A 17,792-nucleotide genomic window follows, 5' to 3' on the forward strand; every position below is an offset into this window, starting at 1 on the left:
CTTCCCCCCGGGGGAATCAGTGTCTGATTCAATGCCATGATTGGAGGAAGCCGGATTCCTCATTTTAGATCCGGGAAGAGGCTTTGCTACGGGCGGGGGAAGTGATGCAGCGGCTGTCAAGATTAAAAGGTAAGTATTTTCACAATACGAGTGAAATGTAAATTTTTATGAATTAAAGTGCCCCTGTTTTTAATCAGATTTTTAAAAAACGGGCACTTTATCATCTAAATTTACATTCACTTTAAAACCTCTGCTTCTTAACTAGCATTGCACACTCGCTCCTATAAGCCTGCACCGTTGGGGTACCTATGCCACTTTTGCAGCTTCCTAAATGAAGCCCTTAAAGTCCAAGTTCAATTAAATATGGGATGTGCATAGTGGATTCATATCAGAATATTTTTTGGGTATATGAAAGGTTGCAGCTTTTGAAAACAATCACATTCTATAACTGTGAGTCTTTAATAATGGTTTGTTTTCTGGTGTTAGCTAGAAACATTGTATGCTTAGGGGTCTACTTATTATGTGTCTGTCCGTCATGATCTGATCAGCGGATCATGTCTGACAAACATCGCTGAATGCGGAGAGCAATACGCTCTCCGCATTCAGCATTGCACCAGCAGCTCTTGTGAACTGCTGGTGCAACGCTGCCTCCTGAAGATTCACGGCCAATCGGCCGCTAGCAGGGGGGTGTCAATCAACCCGATAGTATTCGATCGGGTTGAATTGCGGCAATGTCTGTCCGCCTCCTCAGAGCAGACGGACAGGTTATGGAGCAACGGTCTTTAGACCGCTGCTTCATAACTGGTGTTTCTGGCGAGCCTGAAAGCTCGCCAGAAACACGGGACTTCAAGCTCCATACAGAGCTTGACAGATAGACCCCTTAGCCTGTCTAATGCAGCATTTGAAGCTGTGGACATTGGTGACTTTTAGAATTGATGAGGCATAAATCTTTGGCTGACCCTGGATTTTTATTGGATAGTCTAAAGCCTATGTTAAGCCTTTCCCACCTGCAGAGTAAATATTTGAAGACTTCTGACCAAAAGAAAAACAGTTTAATACAAACAACAAATGAATGAATTTTTGTTGTTGCATTCATGTTTTCATTTGTTGGTTCATTAAAATAACAGTTAAACCCCCCCAAAAATGTCATGATTCAGACAGAGAATACAATTTTAAACAATATTCCAATTTACTTCTATTATCTAATTTGCTTCATTCTTTCGATATCCTTTGTTAAAGAAATATCAATGCACATGGGTGAGCCAATCACATGAGGCATCTATGTGCAGCCACCAATCAGCAGCTACTGATCCTATCTAGATATGCTTTTCAGAAAAAGAATATCAAGAGAATGAAGCAAATTAGATAATAGAAGTAAAGTAGAAAGTTGTTTACAATGGTATTCTCTATCTGAATCATGAGAGAAAAAATTGTGGGTTTAATGTCCCTTTAACATGACCAATCATTCATCATTTCTGATGAATGCAACATAATAAAATAAATAATATTTTATGAAACTGTAAAGTTCATATCTAGCAACCACCCAAGAGAACACTGCAGAACAAATGCATCAAACAATAAAGAACATATAGCTCATGTTGAACAATAAAGATAAATAAATAATAATACATAAATAAATGCATAATAATAAATAAATAAATGCATCAAACAATAAAGAACATATAGCTCATGTTGAAACACTACAAAAACACATCTTTAGTGAGAGCATGTGCAAAATTATTACCATGAATTCAAAGACGAGACAAGTTACTGGCATGGTTAAAACTTGTAATAAAATGTTCATATTCTCGAATTTTGCTTGTAACACAAATTGCACTCTTTTATTTAGGACCATCAAGAGATAAACTGAGGGGATTAGGCATCATTTAACACATTCCAAGCTTGCAATTTTAAAACAACATGCGCTAGATTACAAGTGGGGTGGTATTATTATTTTTTTGTGCAAGCGAAAAACTCAGTTGGATTTTCATTTTTGCGCTTGCCGGGTTGTGTTTGTATTACAAGTTCCAAAAAAACGTATTTGCACTAGCGTTAACCTGAATAGCGTGAAAAACCTAACTTGAGTTTTCGTGTGCGCATGCATGTATTCCCCCATTGTCTTTTCTTATTCCCCATAGAAGTCAATTGAGAAAAACAAATTGCTGGAAAAAAAACAAACACCCATTGCGCAAACAACATAGCATATTCACATTAGAAAATGGGAAATATTTACAGTATATGCATAGTTAAAATCTTTATGAATATTGCATAAATATATTTTATCATGTTTTTTATCTGCTTAAGGGCAAAAGGCTATAATGCACTTATATAAACATGTTTATATATTTGTATATATGACTGTAAATACATATATACACATATAAATACATATATATATATATATATATATATATATATATATATATATATATATATATATACATACACATACAAATACAGTATGTGTCTCAACGTTAAAGCCATTTGCCTGACTTTTCTTTTTTCTAACACCAGGGATCTAATTTCTTTAAGATAAAATAATTTTTATTAGACAGTGTTAATATGAGTGTAACTGTACTTTTTAACGTATTTTTGATGTGTTTTGTGCAACATTTTTTGTTTTGGAAAACAGTTAACCACAGCTCTGAGTTTGCGGTAAGGATTGAAACTGGGGTATAATACTTTGTGTGTTGTATAATACATGTAACATATTTTTTGTTAGTTACAGTGAATGGACATTTTTGTTTTATACATTTTGTTTTTGGGAATGGATAGTAGGAACAAACATTTTGCAACTTTTCACTGTTATATCTAGGGTACAATTACATCTTCATTTGCAGTAAGCAATTCTGGAATAACTTTATAAATACAATTAACAGTTGCACAGATTCGTGCTTTGTCAGAATATGGTCTTTCAGATTTTTGACCCATGTTTCAGATAATGCAACTGTGATTAGTGCAGGGGGTAGAAAATCAAGTAAATTTTCACAAGCTGTCATGGATCTTTCTAAATGAAGGATTTATAATTAGCAAATTGAGCTACATACTCTGGAAACAATAATTTAATAAAATATTATTTTTTTATTTTAGTCTCTTCTTTGTGTAACATTTACTGTCCTGTTTATTCTTGCAGCCCGATAAGAGGACCTTTGGTGGTAGAATATGTGAAATTTGTGATTCATTTGTTAGGTGTGTTGATTGCAGTCCACTTTTTTGTTGCCTCATGATGAAAAGTATTCTACCACGAATTGTAATTCACTTTGATGACTAGTATTTAGTCTTTCGCTGGTATAATCAATTTGTGTACGTTTTAATGTCTAATGAGTGCCTGTCTCATCAAATCCCCTGTCCTTTACATCTTATTAAGTTCATGCCTAACACATAGTCAGGAAAGCATGTGATCTTGCATATACAGCATGTTACATAGAAAGCTACATTGTTTAGTTTTTTCCAATGCGATTTAAAGGGACATTCCGGTCAAAATTTAAATGCACATAGATGAATTACATCTATGGATAGAAACACATTTGCAATATACGTGTATGGGCAAAATGCTTCTGTTTTAGTGTCAACATTTTTCTTTGCACATGCATGTGAAGCATAGCTAGATATTCTCAGTGTACCCACATTTTAAATATTGCAGCAACTCAGAGCACCAGGGAGGATTGTATCTTGTCAGTAATTAACACAGTGAGTCATTATCAGATGATTCAGTGCTTTTTTTCAAAATGCTGGTGCATGGAGCATACTTAGATATACTTTTGAAACAGCAATAGCTTTTACTAGAAGCATTTTTAGTAATTCATGTATATTGCAAAAATGCTTCTATTCAGAACTAAAATGCACCCATGGGCTTTCCAATTTTGGCTGAAATATCCCTTTAAGTGCCCACCCAAAGAAGAGTCAATGCATCCAAGAAAGACTAACAGTCCATAATGGTGCTTCATTCTTGGTGCACAATGATCTAAAAGCTCTCAGCTCTAGCAAAATTATCTACATGCATTAACGGCACACTGAACCCAATTTTTTCTTTCGTGATTCAGATAGAGCATGCAATTTTAAGCAACTTTCTAATTTACTCCTATTGTCAAAATTTCTTCTTCATTCTCTTGGTATCTTTATTTGAAATGCAAGAATGTAAGTTTAGATAATGGCCCATTTTTGGTGAACAACCTGGGTTGTTCTTGCTGATTAGTGGATACATTTACCCACCAATAAACAAGCTCTGTCCATGGTGCTGAACCACAAAATAGCTTAGATGCCTTCTTTTTCAAATAAAGATAGCAAAGAGAAAGAAGAAAATATGATAATAGAAGCAAATTAGAAAGTTGCTTAAAATGGCATGATCTATCTAAATCACGAAAGAAAAAAAAATTGTGTTCAGTGTCCCTTTAAGCACAGCATAAATACATTAAAATAAAGGGTTGCACTCATGTATACACTAACTAATGAAAATTAATCATATTATTATTATTATTATACTTTATTAAGCGCCAACATATTCCACAGCGCTGTCCATGGATACAATTCATTTAAATAAAACAATACAAGACTTGTAAGAGACAGGACAAAATTTACAAACACATACAGGAGGGATTGAGGGCCCTATTCCCATGGGAACTTACAATCTAGATATTTTAAAAAGTTCTAAGGGTTTAAAGGTATATGTATATGGTTTATGTTAAGGTATTTGAATGGAAAGGGTTATAATGATCATATATCTACATATACATGTATGTATATTTTATTTACAGTGACGTTTGGGGTGTTCACCCCTTTATCAGAACAATGATGATTCGGTGAACACCCCGAAACGTCACTGTAAATAAAATTGTGTTGTACACTTGATAAGACCAGAGAGCGCTTTGTCCTTCAGCTCTATCTACTACTCTTTGCACCCTGGCATATGAAGCTTGTTAGTGGGAGTGCAGCTATCTCTACATGATAAAAACATACATCATATATACTGTACATATATAAACACATGTATACGTATATATACATATGTATTTATACTTTGCATCCAATTTCATTCTAATACCTGAAAAGGAGTAACATAATTTTAATATTTAATAATGTGTTTACTGTATATGTACTGTAAATATTTTACATTTCAATGTTCCTCATGTTCTATGTATTTTTAAATAGATATTTATATATATATATATATCTATATCTATATCTATCTATCTATCTATCTATCTATCTATCTATCTATCTATCTATCTATCTATCTATCTATCTATCTATATATATATATATATATATATATATAAATATAAATATATAGGTATCCAAAACACCAGATCTCGCCCACAAAGGAAAACTGCCTGGGTGCAATTTTATAAAGAATATTTAGCCAGGAAAAAATGCACTCTCAGGACTTTCACAAACAAGTTACTTTTATTTCTGTAACGTTTTCGGAGGTCTTGCCTCCTTCATCAGCATAGTTAAAATACAATCAAACCATCTTTTAAATAGTGACATACTCACTCCAAACCACGTCAAACAATTACATTCACTGGCGCCAAATTATCGGTGTTGGACCGCATACTGCGTTCCAAGTGTGCTACGTGCCGGAAATTGTGCGCCAGAGCACTTCCGGTTGTCAAATTTTAGCCCGTAATCGCTCGGCTTAACATTTAATAATTCCACAATCAAAGAAAATAATGTGACGTATTATGTGTTAATAGTTCCTTTAAACTAAATAATAATGTGCTAAACAAGTGTGCATATATGGTGAATAATTAGCGTGACGGCCGCCCATCGTCATGGCAACCTAACAAACAATACAAAGTATCCTGTCTTAAAACAGGGAAAAAGGCTAGCTGTAACAATCTTCGAAAGTGTATCACAGAGTATATTAATACAGGTATTAAATCCTGCCAAATCACATATGTTAGAAAGTAAATGGATCTAAGGATCTACTTGTGAATGAAGCAAGGTAATGTGCTGCAGTGTACAAGTCTCACTGTGCTATGTTGTATAGCGAACACCAGGCTAGTCTACATCTTACTTTCATGTTCTCAGTATCAAATGAGGGGTCTCATGTTGAATTGCTTAACTACGATGTAATGCCCTTGATGTATAAATAACTATTATGCTCAAAAATCATATGAAAAGGGATTTCCCTATTGTCATGGACTAATCAAATGCATGCTATTCGCACAATTGGGCACATATCTTATTTAAATTTTGTTGTATTTAAGGGGGAATTGTACATCGTTGTCACCCCTTAAGTGTAAGGGGGCCATGCAATATAAGCATACTCCACTTTCATATTGAGACTAGCAGCACTCCCATTTTATCACCACTCTGAATACCAATCACTCAAACTGTATTTGAACATATTGCTAAAGAAGATTGAAAAAAACATATAAAAACAATTGTTATAACGGTCTTTCCATTCACTGCAGTGATATCCCAAAAGGGGTTGATCTAGCTCCGAAAGTCCAAGATTCGCATGTAAAAATTTACAAGAAGCGCCAAGTTGTTTTCTTCAGAATCTCTACAACATGGCTTGCTCTTTGTTTGATTCTATGTGTTCTTCCGTATCTGTGGTCACATCCTTTTCTCATAGATTGAAATGGCCTATAGATCGAATGCCTTATGTGCACTGTGATCTCATGGTTATTCAATGATCCAATCATTATTTTTGTAATCATATTCTTTATTGGTCCTCGTCTGGTAGTGTCTTCTCCTTTCTGACATACTTTAGGACCTGATATCCAACTTAGGAAATGTGTAATGACATATAGGCTGTGTGTGTTAAAAACCTGGTAACTCCAAGGAACCACTATCTGACTTCCACACAGGTATTAGAAATACCAAAGACTCCTAAACCTGGTGCTGTATGCCAACATGGTTAGGAGGTCCCCTATGTCAAGGCACGCAAACCATATGGCCCACAGAGTCATGATAGTCTAGGTACCGTACCCTGAGATTGTATCACACCTAATAGCCACATTACATCAAAGCCTTAAAGTCAGGGGTAGTGTTGAGCCCACCTGGGTATATGGTACCCAGTCGGTACATCCACTGGGCCTCCCTTTGTAGGAGTATTTTAGGGGAGGTGACAGAGGTAAAATACTCCTACAAAGGGAGGCCCAGTGGATGTACCGACTTGGTACCGACTGGGTACCATATACCCAGGTGGGCTCAACACTACCCCTGACTTTAAGGCTTTGATGTAATGTGGCTATTAGGTGTGATACAATCTCAGGGTACGGTACCTAGACTATCATGACTCTGTGGGCCATATGGATTGCGTGCCTTGACATAGGGGACCTCCTAACCATGTTGGCATACAGCACCAGGTTTAGGAGTCTTTGGTATTTCTAATACCTACGATGAAGTCAGATAGTGGTTCCTTGGAGTTACCAGGTTTTTTTTTTTCTTTTTTGTTTAAATAATTTTTATTTGAATAGGGTTCACTAGGTTACATCAAATCAAAATGTAAATTCTTGACATAGTAGACAAATAAGCAATAATACTATATTATCAAATTAAGCATTGTCAAATAACAGTAAACCAGTGGCCCAGCTTTTTTGTGGGTGGCGAGGGGGGGGGGAGGTAGGATAAATGAGGGATAAACAAAAAAGGGAAGTATAAAGATTGTTGGGAGAGAAAGGAGGAGAAAGGAGAAACAATCTGAATTCAATGCGTTGAGTTAATACTACACAGCTCGGAGATTTGATCAAGGTGGCTTATGGGGATCGTAATGTGCACTCAAAGGAGCCTGGGGTCTGGGGTAGGGGAGGGGAGAAAATCAGGTCGTACACTGACAAGTTTGTACTGGTAGAGTTGATAGCTTAAAGTAATAGATTTATGTTCTTAACTAACAGCTAATAATTCGTATGTTTAATTTTTAATTTTTAAATTTTTAAACCCAGTAAACGATTCAGAGTGTTCTTCTAATGGTTCCTAAACTGCTTTAAAGGGTACTATGAGGTCTTTGCTCCCAGATAAATTGTACATTAGTTATCATCTCTTGTTTACCTAGGTAGCAGTAGTGCATTCTTTCTAACAGTATCACATGATTAACCTCGGCTATCCATTGGGCTATTGTAGGAGTTTCTGTTGATTTCCATAATCTGGGGATTAATCTCTTAGCGCATGTCAGCATTAGTAAAAATAGCTTTTTCCTATAGGCGCAAGGGAGTTTTGGAGTATGGTTAAGGAGGATGATGTGTGGGTTTAGCGTGATTTCTATGTTTAGCGTTTCGCTCATATGTTTAGCCACTTGTTGCCAAAATATGGTTAAACTCGGGCAGGACCACCAGATATGTGCCATGGTGCCCGTCTCGCCACACCTTCTCCAACAGCTAGAAGAGGCTGTCGGGTAGATAGCTCGCAGGCGATGTGGAGTCAGATACCAGCGGGCCATGATTTTGTAATTTAGTTCTGATAGCAAGAGGGAGGTTGAAGAGGTGTGTATGTTACGGAAACAACGTTTCAAATCTTCATCGCATAGATCGTATGGTATTTCCTCAGACCACCTATCTAGGTATAAAGGGTGTGTCTCAGGAAATTTATTCCTAAGGATTTTATAAACTATGGATAAGTGAGCTCTCGTAATAACAGGGTTGGTACATAATTGCTCAAATGCGGTTAGTGGCCTAAGGATATCTCTCTTGTGTGGGTTGTTATGTATAGCATGCCTAATTTGTAGGTATGCATACCAGCTATGAAAAGGGGGCCCTAGTTCTTCTTCTAGTACAGTTCTGTCTTTTATGCCCAGTGGACCTACAAAAAGGTATAGAGGAAGGTTCTGCAAATGCCTTACTGGGTTAGTATGAGTAAATCTACTGTGTTGTAAGAACATGTGGTTGTGACGTAGTGGGGTAAGTGGAGAAATTACAGTCGATACACCTTTGGTGTGAGATATGACATAATCCCACACTTCGAGTGTAGCTCTAATGTAGTCATTACGCTGTGCCAAATGTGGTCTCGTGGCTTTAAGAAGCCAGGGTAAGTCTCTCATGTGTCTGATCTGTGACAAGTGTCCCTCTGTCTGTACCCATAATTTTGCTGGAAGTGCGTGATTCCAAGAAATTATCCTTGCTAAATGTGCTGCTCTGTAATAGTTGGTGATATTAGGAACATTGAGACCCCCGTCCTCTTTGCTAAGGTATAATGTGTATTGTGCCACTCTAGAGCGTTTGTACGACCAGATGAATGAGTTAATTAGCTTCTGTTGTGTCTTGAGATATGAGTTTGGGAGAGCCAGTGGGAGTGTTTGGAAGATATATAGGTATTTAGGAATGATCATCATTTTAACTGTGTTAATTCTTCCAAACCAGGACAGATGTCCCTGTGAGTGACACTTTTCCAATAAGCTCTTGGTGCGCGACTGGAGTGCGAGGAAATTGTCTGTAAAAAGTTTGTCAGTATCATATGATATAGCTATTCCTAAGTATTGAAGTTTATCTGTTATGCTAAACCTTCCTATGTGTGCTATAGTTTCAACTTCTTGTGATGTTAAGTTGATCGGCATTAGGCCAGATTTATCCATATTAATAGAAAAGTTAGAGACTTGTTTATAGTTCTCCAATGTGTCGAGAAGTGCCGGAAGTGGGGTCGATGGTGATTCTAAAGTGAAAATCACGTCGTCCGCGAACAAGAGGCATTTCTGGTCTATTTCACCTAGTTTTATGCCCTGGATATGCGGGTTATTCCTCACTTGTATTGCTAAAATCTCTACTGTTAATGCAAATAGCAAGGGCGAGAGTGGGCACCCTTGCCTTGTGCCATTCGATATAGGGAACGATTGGGAGGTAACGTCATTGATCTTAACTCTAGCGCTTGGGTTATGATATAGGGCCTGTATTCTCTTAACAAACATTTCGGAGAAGCCAAACTTCGACAGGGCGGCCCACATGAATTGCCAGTCCACCCTGTCGAAAGCTTTCTCCGCGTCGGTGGATAGTAGGAACATTGGAGTATGGTTGTCACGGGCAAATTGCAAAGTATGGAGCAGTCTTGTAGAGTTATCTTTGGCCTCTCGTCCTCTAATGAAGCCCACCTGGTCCGGATGAACTATTTTAGGCAGAACTGTGTTTATGCGGTTTGCTAGGATTTTGGCGTATAGTTTCATATCTATATTAATGAGTGATATTGGCCTATAGTTTCCTACAATATCTGTAGCCTTATTCGGTTTCGGGATCACAGTTATTAATGCCTCTAATAAAGTGCTAGGGAAAACTTTACCTCGGTCTATGTCTGAAAAGAGTGAGCAGAGATGAGGGCTTAATTGCTCTTGTAGGAGCTGGTAAAGTTTTGCGGTAATGCCATCCGGACCAGGGGACTTCCCACCAGGTAATGATTTGATTACCAGGGCAACTTCTTTTATTGTAATAGGGGAGTCTAGCATTTGCCTGTCATCTTCCGTAAGGGAGGGCGTAGGTATGTCCGCTAGGAAGGAATTCAGCTTGAGCTGTGCATCTAATGTTGGGGCTTTTGTTATATTGTATAAGTTTGTGTAGTAGGAAATAAACTCATTTGTGATCTCCTCAATTTTAGATGTGTGTTTATCTGACGTTACTTTAAGAGATTTAATAAAAGAAGAGTATTTCTGCTTTTTAAATGACCTGGCTAGCATGCGACCTGCCTTGTTGCTGTCCGCGAAGAATCTAGATTTAGTTGTGAGGGCTCTCATATGCGCTCTTTGTGTTAGAAATTTGTTAAGGTTTTCTCTGGCTTCATTTAAGTTAGCGAGCTTAGTGGTAGAATTGGGATCTGCCTTATGCAAAGTTTCTTGCATGGTCAATGCAGAGGTTAACTCAGAGAATTGAGTCGCATATAATTTTTTCTGTTTGGCATTGTGTTTTATTAGGATGCCACGTATGTAACATTTGTATGCCTCCCAATTGTTCGCGGACGACGTGTCCTCTGGCTTATTCAGGGAGAAGAACTCCTCTGATGACGCTTTAAGCTCATCTATTACCTCCTGACTAGTGAGCAAGGAATCATTAAGTCTCCAATTGAATGTGTTGCGTGACCTGCCTGTCCATTTAAATGTTGTAGTAACCATGCTATGGTCGGACCAAGTTGTGTGGGTTATTTTGGAGTGTATCATGTTCGAAAGGAGAGCTTGGCTACTTAGGATGTAGTCCAATCGAGAGTATGAATGTTGCGGGTGGGAAAAAAAGGTATAGTCCCTCTTAATTGGGTGTGCTATTCTCCAGGTGTCAAAGAGGTTTATGGATTGTAGGGCCATATAGTTATTCTTTAGGGTGTTTTTACGTAAGTATGATCTTCCTGTTGAGGTGTCTAGTGCAGGTTGCATGGGGAAGTTAAAGTCACCTCCAAGTATAATCGGGCCCTTAGCATTGTCTATAAGAGTGTTAATCACTGATTTATAAAAGTGAATGGTGGGTTTGTTTGGGGCATATATGTTGGCAAAAGTTATCGGGGTCCCGTAGCAAAGTCCAACCAGGACAAGCATCCTGCCTTCCTTATCTACGTACTTCTGCAAGAGTTCAAAGGGAGTATTGCGTCTGAATGAAATGCACACTCCATTTTTCCTATTTGGACCTGAGTTACAGTAATGCTGGTCAAAGTATCTCTTGGATAATGTGGGTTCTTTGTGTCTAGTGAAATGGGTTTCATGAGTCATTGCTACGTCTATTTTCCTCTTGTAGAAGTCATGGAAAGCTATGGAGCGTTTCTCTGCTGAGAGGAACCCCTTAACATTTTGGGTTGCAATTTGGAGTGTGCCCTCTCTGTTGCTAAGTTTTTGGGCCATAGTGTGGTAACGACGGTGTGCTATGATATTAAGAAAGAGCTAATCTAGCCTAGTCAGTGTATTGGGTTGAGTTAAAACGATGAAGGTGAGGTGTATAGGGGTGTGGGTATTGGTGAAAAGGTATTGGGGGGAAGAGAGCTGTGGGGGAGTTAGGGATTGAAATAAAAGCAAAAATGAGGGGGACTGAGGGGGTGGAAATGCTGGGGTAAAACCTGCAGTTCAGAGTCCGCAATCCAAGCTCCAAAGTGCAGGGACTAACGATTGAGGTCTGCGGTTGTAAGTTCCAAGTTGGGGGCTTTTTTACAGACCGGGTGTCTAAGTGTTTTTGTTAAAGTTCGGTAATGCGGCTATTGTTTAATGGGAGATATTTAGCTTAACGTGGAGCTAACTAGTGCTATACTTTAATCATAGCCCTCGATCGCTTTTTAGGTACTATAGGGGAATGGGACGTCATGTTGACGCACTTTGCTCCGTAGAGCAAAGATAATAATTTTAAGATGTTTAACTATATATAATTAAGGAACAGGATTTGGTATACTTCTACGCTAATATGTGCTTATGTGGTGTATGGAGCTGACTCGTTTTGGACATAGAAGAGTATGAGAAAAGATATAACAGTTGGGTGATTATAACAAACAATGACAACAATAACACAACAGAGTAAGATAACAAAGTCTCCTTAATAAAAACTTTTTTGTAAAACTAGAGTTCTATAAGTAGGAACATATGTACTAATTCAACATAAGGAAACCAAAACTCATTGCAGATCACATTTTATAAGTAATGTGCTTATACAATGTGAGAGATCTAGATGTCAGAACAGATTAGTTGGGTCTATGACCAGTTTGAGATCTAAGTAACTATGGTGGATATCTATATGAGCAAAACTAAGAGGTCGCCCTTATAACAACTGTATATATATTCAGCCTAAGAACATTGTATACATATATAGGTCTCTTATTGGGCAATTCAGCCTTTCATTGTCATATGGACAACATGACTAGGAGCAGAAATGGGTAATCAAAAGTACTTATCCAAGTGAGTCTGTGTCCATTGTGTCAGCCTCCGTCTGTAATAGTTGTCTTCTTTTGTTCTGTTTATTTAGCAAGTCAGGGTTTGGACGCCTTTGAGATTTAGGGCTACCCTGGGTTTTCTGGTCCTCTTGTTGTGATTGGGAGTCTGCAGTAGAGGGCTGTGGAATGTTCATCATGTTGCAGAATCTGTTTATTTCTGATACAGAGGTACACTCTATTTTCTTGCCATTTTTCATTGTTATTACTGACGTGGGGAAACCCCATCTGTAGGGGATACGTAGCGATCTTAAGTGGGATGTAAGAAACTGAAAGTCTCTTCGTTTTTGTAATGTTCTCACCGATAGATCTTGGTAAATCTGAATTTTGTGGCCTTGGAAGTTTATAGCTTGTCGTTTTCTGGTTATGTTGTAGAGCTCTTCCTTTTGTCTGTAGTTCTGAAAATGTACTACGATATCTCTAGGCGGGGAGTCATCTGGGGGTTTCGGACGGAGAGCGCGATGTGCTCTATCAAGTGGTATAATTGAATCTTCAGAGGTCTCCTCTCCCAGTATTTCTGCAAACAGGGCCTGTAGATAATCCTGGAGTTCGTTGTTCAGAACTGTCTGTGGGACCCCCCTGAAGCGTAAATTACCTCTTCTTGAACGATTTTCCAAATCGTCAATCTTGTCTTCTAAATCAATTATGTGTTGGGATTGATGCGTTTGATTTGCTGCAAGTTTTGCTATTTTTTGCGCCATCACATACTCGTGCTCCTCTAATGAGTCGACTCTGTGACCAAGGTCATTCATTTCCTTTTTCAAGTCAGCGCATTCGTCTCTGATGCACGACTTTACTTGTTCAATCAGGGCCGCTATAGCCTTATAAGTAATAGGGGGGTCATTTTCTAGTTCTTGCTCTGTGGGTGGCAAGCAGACAGGGGCAACCAAGATGTCAGTGTGGTCACTAGTGGTGGGAGCTTGCGGTGTACTCACTGCCGTTTTGTGTACTGCCTGGTCCATTTGTTTAAAGAACTCATGCACCGCTCCCTGATTAACCTGCGGAGGTTTAAGAGCCTTATCTTGCCTGGTGTTTTTCCTCTGTGACATGTTGGCTTGCTGTTGTTTTGTAAATGTCCTCTCTATTCAGCCAGAGACCTCTGTACCCCCAGGGAAATTAACCCTCACAGGGTGATCACGGAGAAAGGGAGTTGGGTATGACCCGTCACCACAATGTGTGACGGGAAATGGAGTAGGGGTACAGGGTATAGATAGATACGTGACCAACTCTAATAAGGCCTAGAAGCCTGCAAAAATCTTCTTTAGTACCGTTCTGTAAGTTAGGCAGAGATTTTATAAAAAGTGATGTTTCTCGTTTATTGCGTGACTTAAAGCTAGCAGGTTCTAGGCACTGTAGTGTTACATAGGATGTTTAGCTCGGTATTGGTGTCAAGTATATCTCATACTGCAGCTGTACATAACAGGCTATGTTTGTTGGTGCTTTAACATTGTCCCAGTGTATCTGTTAGTTATCAACGCCATTTTACTTTGATCGACCACTTTCAGTTAGCCCAGGGAAAGTTTCTGTTATACGGGCCAAACAACTTCTCTAGCTTGATAAAATGTCTCTACCAGTAAGGCAATGGAGTATTTTTGCTTCCCAGTGGGCACGTGTAATCAAGTAAACAGAGTGGGATTACTTAGCTTTATATACTTTATATACGTTACCGCCACAGTTAGTCTCCATATGTCAGCGGTGTGTCGCAGTTGCCTCCGTGGGAGACTGTAAGTCTGCTGTCTGCTGCCGATAATGACCCTGTCTGGGGAACTAGGAGTTTGTGAGTTCAGCTTGGGATCAGCTGCAGATATGTACAGTGGTTCCGCTTGCGTCCCACGCGGCAGGTGTCTCGCTCTCTATGCTAGGCCGCAGTTCCTTCTGATTGTGCCGGGGTTCGGTGTTTTACCCGGCCGTTTGAGGGGTCACGCTGTATTGTCGGCAGGAGGTTCCGACTAGATTCTCCACTGTGTTCTCACCAATTAAAGCATTTTGTGCCGCTTTTAATGTCAAAGGCACCCAGTCTGTACACGGAGCCTCAGTGCAGTGCGGCCATCTTAGTCGGCCGTTCGCTCCGCCCTCGGAGTTACCAGGTTTTTAACACACACAGCCTATATGTCATTACACATTTCCTAAGTTGGATATCAGGTCCTAAAGTATGTCAGAAAGGAGAAGACACTACCAGACGAGGACCAATAAAGAATATGATTACAAAAATAATGATTGGATCGTTGAATAACCATGAGATCACAGTGCACATAAGGCATTCGATCTATAGGCCATTTCAATCTATGATAAAAGGATGTGACCACAGATACGGAAGAACACATAGAATCAAACAAAGAGCAAGCCATGTTGTAGAGATTCTGAAGAAAACAATTTGGCGCTTCTTGTAAAATTTTACATGCGAATCTTGGACTTTCGGAGCTAGATCAACCCCTTTTGGGATATCACTGCAGTGAATGGAAAGACCGTTATAACAATTGTTTTTATATGTTTTTTTCAATCTTCTTTAGCAATATGTTCAAATACAGTTTGAGTGATTGGTATTCAGAGTGGGGATAAAATGGGAGTGCTGCTAGTCTCAATATGAAAGTGGAGTATGCTTATATTGCATGGCCCCCTTACACTTAAGGGGTGACAACGATGTACAATTCCCCCTTAAATACAACAAAATTTAAATAAGATATGTGCCCAATTGTGCGAATAGCATGCATTTGATTAGTCCATGACAATAGGGAAATCCCTTTTCATATGATTTTTGAGCATAATAGTTATTTATACATCAAGGGCATTACATCGTAGTTAAGCAATTCAACATGAGACCCCTCATTTGATACTGAGAACATGAAAGTAAGATGTAGACTAGCCTGGTGTTCGCTATACAACATAGCACAGTGAGACGTGTACACTGCAGCACATTACCTTGCTTCATTCACAAGTAGATCCTTAGATCCATTTACTTTCTAACATATGTGATTTGGCAGGATTTAATACCTGTATTAATATACTCTGTGATACACTTTCGAAGATTGTTACAGCTAGCCTTTTTCCCTGTTTTAAGACAGGATACTTTGTATTGTTTGTTAGGTTGCCATGACGATGGGCGGCCATCACGCTAATTATTCACCATATATGCACACTTGTTTTGCACATTATTATTTAGTTTAAAGGAACTATTAACACATAATACGTCACATTATTTTCTTTGATTGTGGAATTATTAAATGTTAAGCCGAGCGATTACGGGCTAAAATTTGACAACCGGAAGTGCTCTGGCGCACAGCTTCCGGCACGTAGCACACTTGGAACGCAGTATGCGGTCCAACACCGATAATTTGGCGCCAGTGAATGTAATTGTTTGAAGTGGTTTGGAGTGAGTATGTCACTATTTAAAAGTTGGTTTGATTGTATTTTAACTATGCTGATGAAGGAGGCAAGACCTCCGAAAACGTTACAGAAATAAAAGTAACTTGTTTATGAAAGTCCTGAGAGTGCATTTTTTCCTGGCTAAATATATATATATATATATATATATATATATGTACATACCTACACCTATATATATATATTCATATACATATATATAGGTATAGATATATATTTTACAAAAAGTGCATCACATATATATATATTTTTTTTTTTTTGCATGTGAACATTTTACTTTCAGTTTCTAATACACCCACTAACCCGCTCACATTAAAAGCTTACTTCAGGTGGTATTATCGCTCACGTGAATGCCCTAAAAAGCGTGCAACTTGTAATCTAGTCCATGTAATCTAGCCCATAATGCATTTAAAAAGAAATCATTTTGTATAATTTTTCACTATGCTGTTGAGTCTTTGATCAAAGACTAAGTCATTACTAAAAGCGTTTCTCTCAATAGTTGTTTACCATTGTATTGGACATGACATGATTTACAAGAAACTTTCAATGGGTTAAACACATCATCTTTTTCCTGTAACTTAGCCTGCTCACCTGCCCTTACATTAAACATGTTATGTTTTTGATGATGATAAAACAACTACTGTGTATTTGTAATAACTCTTGGCCATTCAGGTGCCACACTATGTAGCATTTTTGCCTACCTACATTGATATTCCACAATTTATTTATTTGTTTATTTTTTTATGGCACTTTCCTGCAAGGCTGCACTTTTCTGATATTAGTTATATGGAAGTGATATAATTCTTCTTCTATAGTTTGCGACAGGGCATGATATTTTATTAGACTGACATTTTTTCCCTTGTATCTCATCATATTCCAGTACGTTTTAAAACGTCCCAATTTACTTTGTTCCCATGATATTCTTTAGTGAAGAGATACCTAGGTAGATGTCTGGAGCACTACATGACAGGAAATAGTGCTGCATTCTAGTACTCTTGTAAATGGATAACATTCTTGCAAAACTGCTGCCTCTAATCTCATTGCTTTGCAACAAAAGATAACAAGAGAATGAAGAAATATTGATAATAGAAGTAAATAAGAAAGTTGTTCAAAATCCCATGATTTATCTGAATCATGAATGATACATTTTGGGTTTCATATCCCTTTATCATCACCACTATTATCTTTGATTTCATTGAGGATTTGGAGTAGTGCAGCTATCTCAGCATACTGTGATGATACCAATTTATAGGAATACATAAACTGTCTCTGAATCTGCTCATCTCTAAAAAGAATGCTAGCAATGCCTGCCATAATCTCCCAGTCTGATAAAATAATGATCCATCAAAATAATAACATTTGTCACAGTGATCAACAACAAATGTGTTCCTAGTACCTGACATTTAGGAGAGTCACCTTCTATTACAAGTCCTTAAAAAAGCAGTAGCCAATCTAGCCAGTTTTTATTGTTTATATCAGTTTCTTTGCATTTTATATCAGTGAATAATGCTACTGGAGTAGGGTCTCTTGAAATAAGAGTAAAACGCATTCATATATATATATATATATATATATATATATATATATTGCTGTCA

Source organism: Bombina bombina, chromosome 5 (genome assembly GCF_027579735.1).
Source record: "Bombina bombina isolate aBomBom1 chromosome 5, aBomBom1.pri, whole genome shotgun sequence".
Lineage (NCBI taxonomy): Eukaryota > Metazoa > Chordata > Amphibia > Anura > Bombinatoridae > Bombina > Bombina bombina.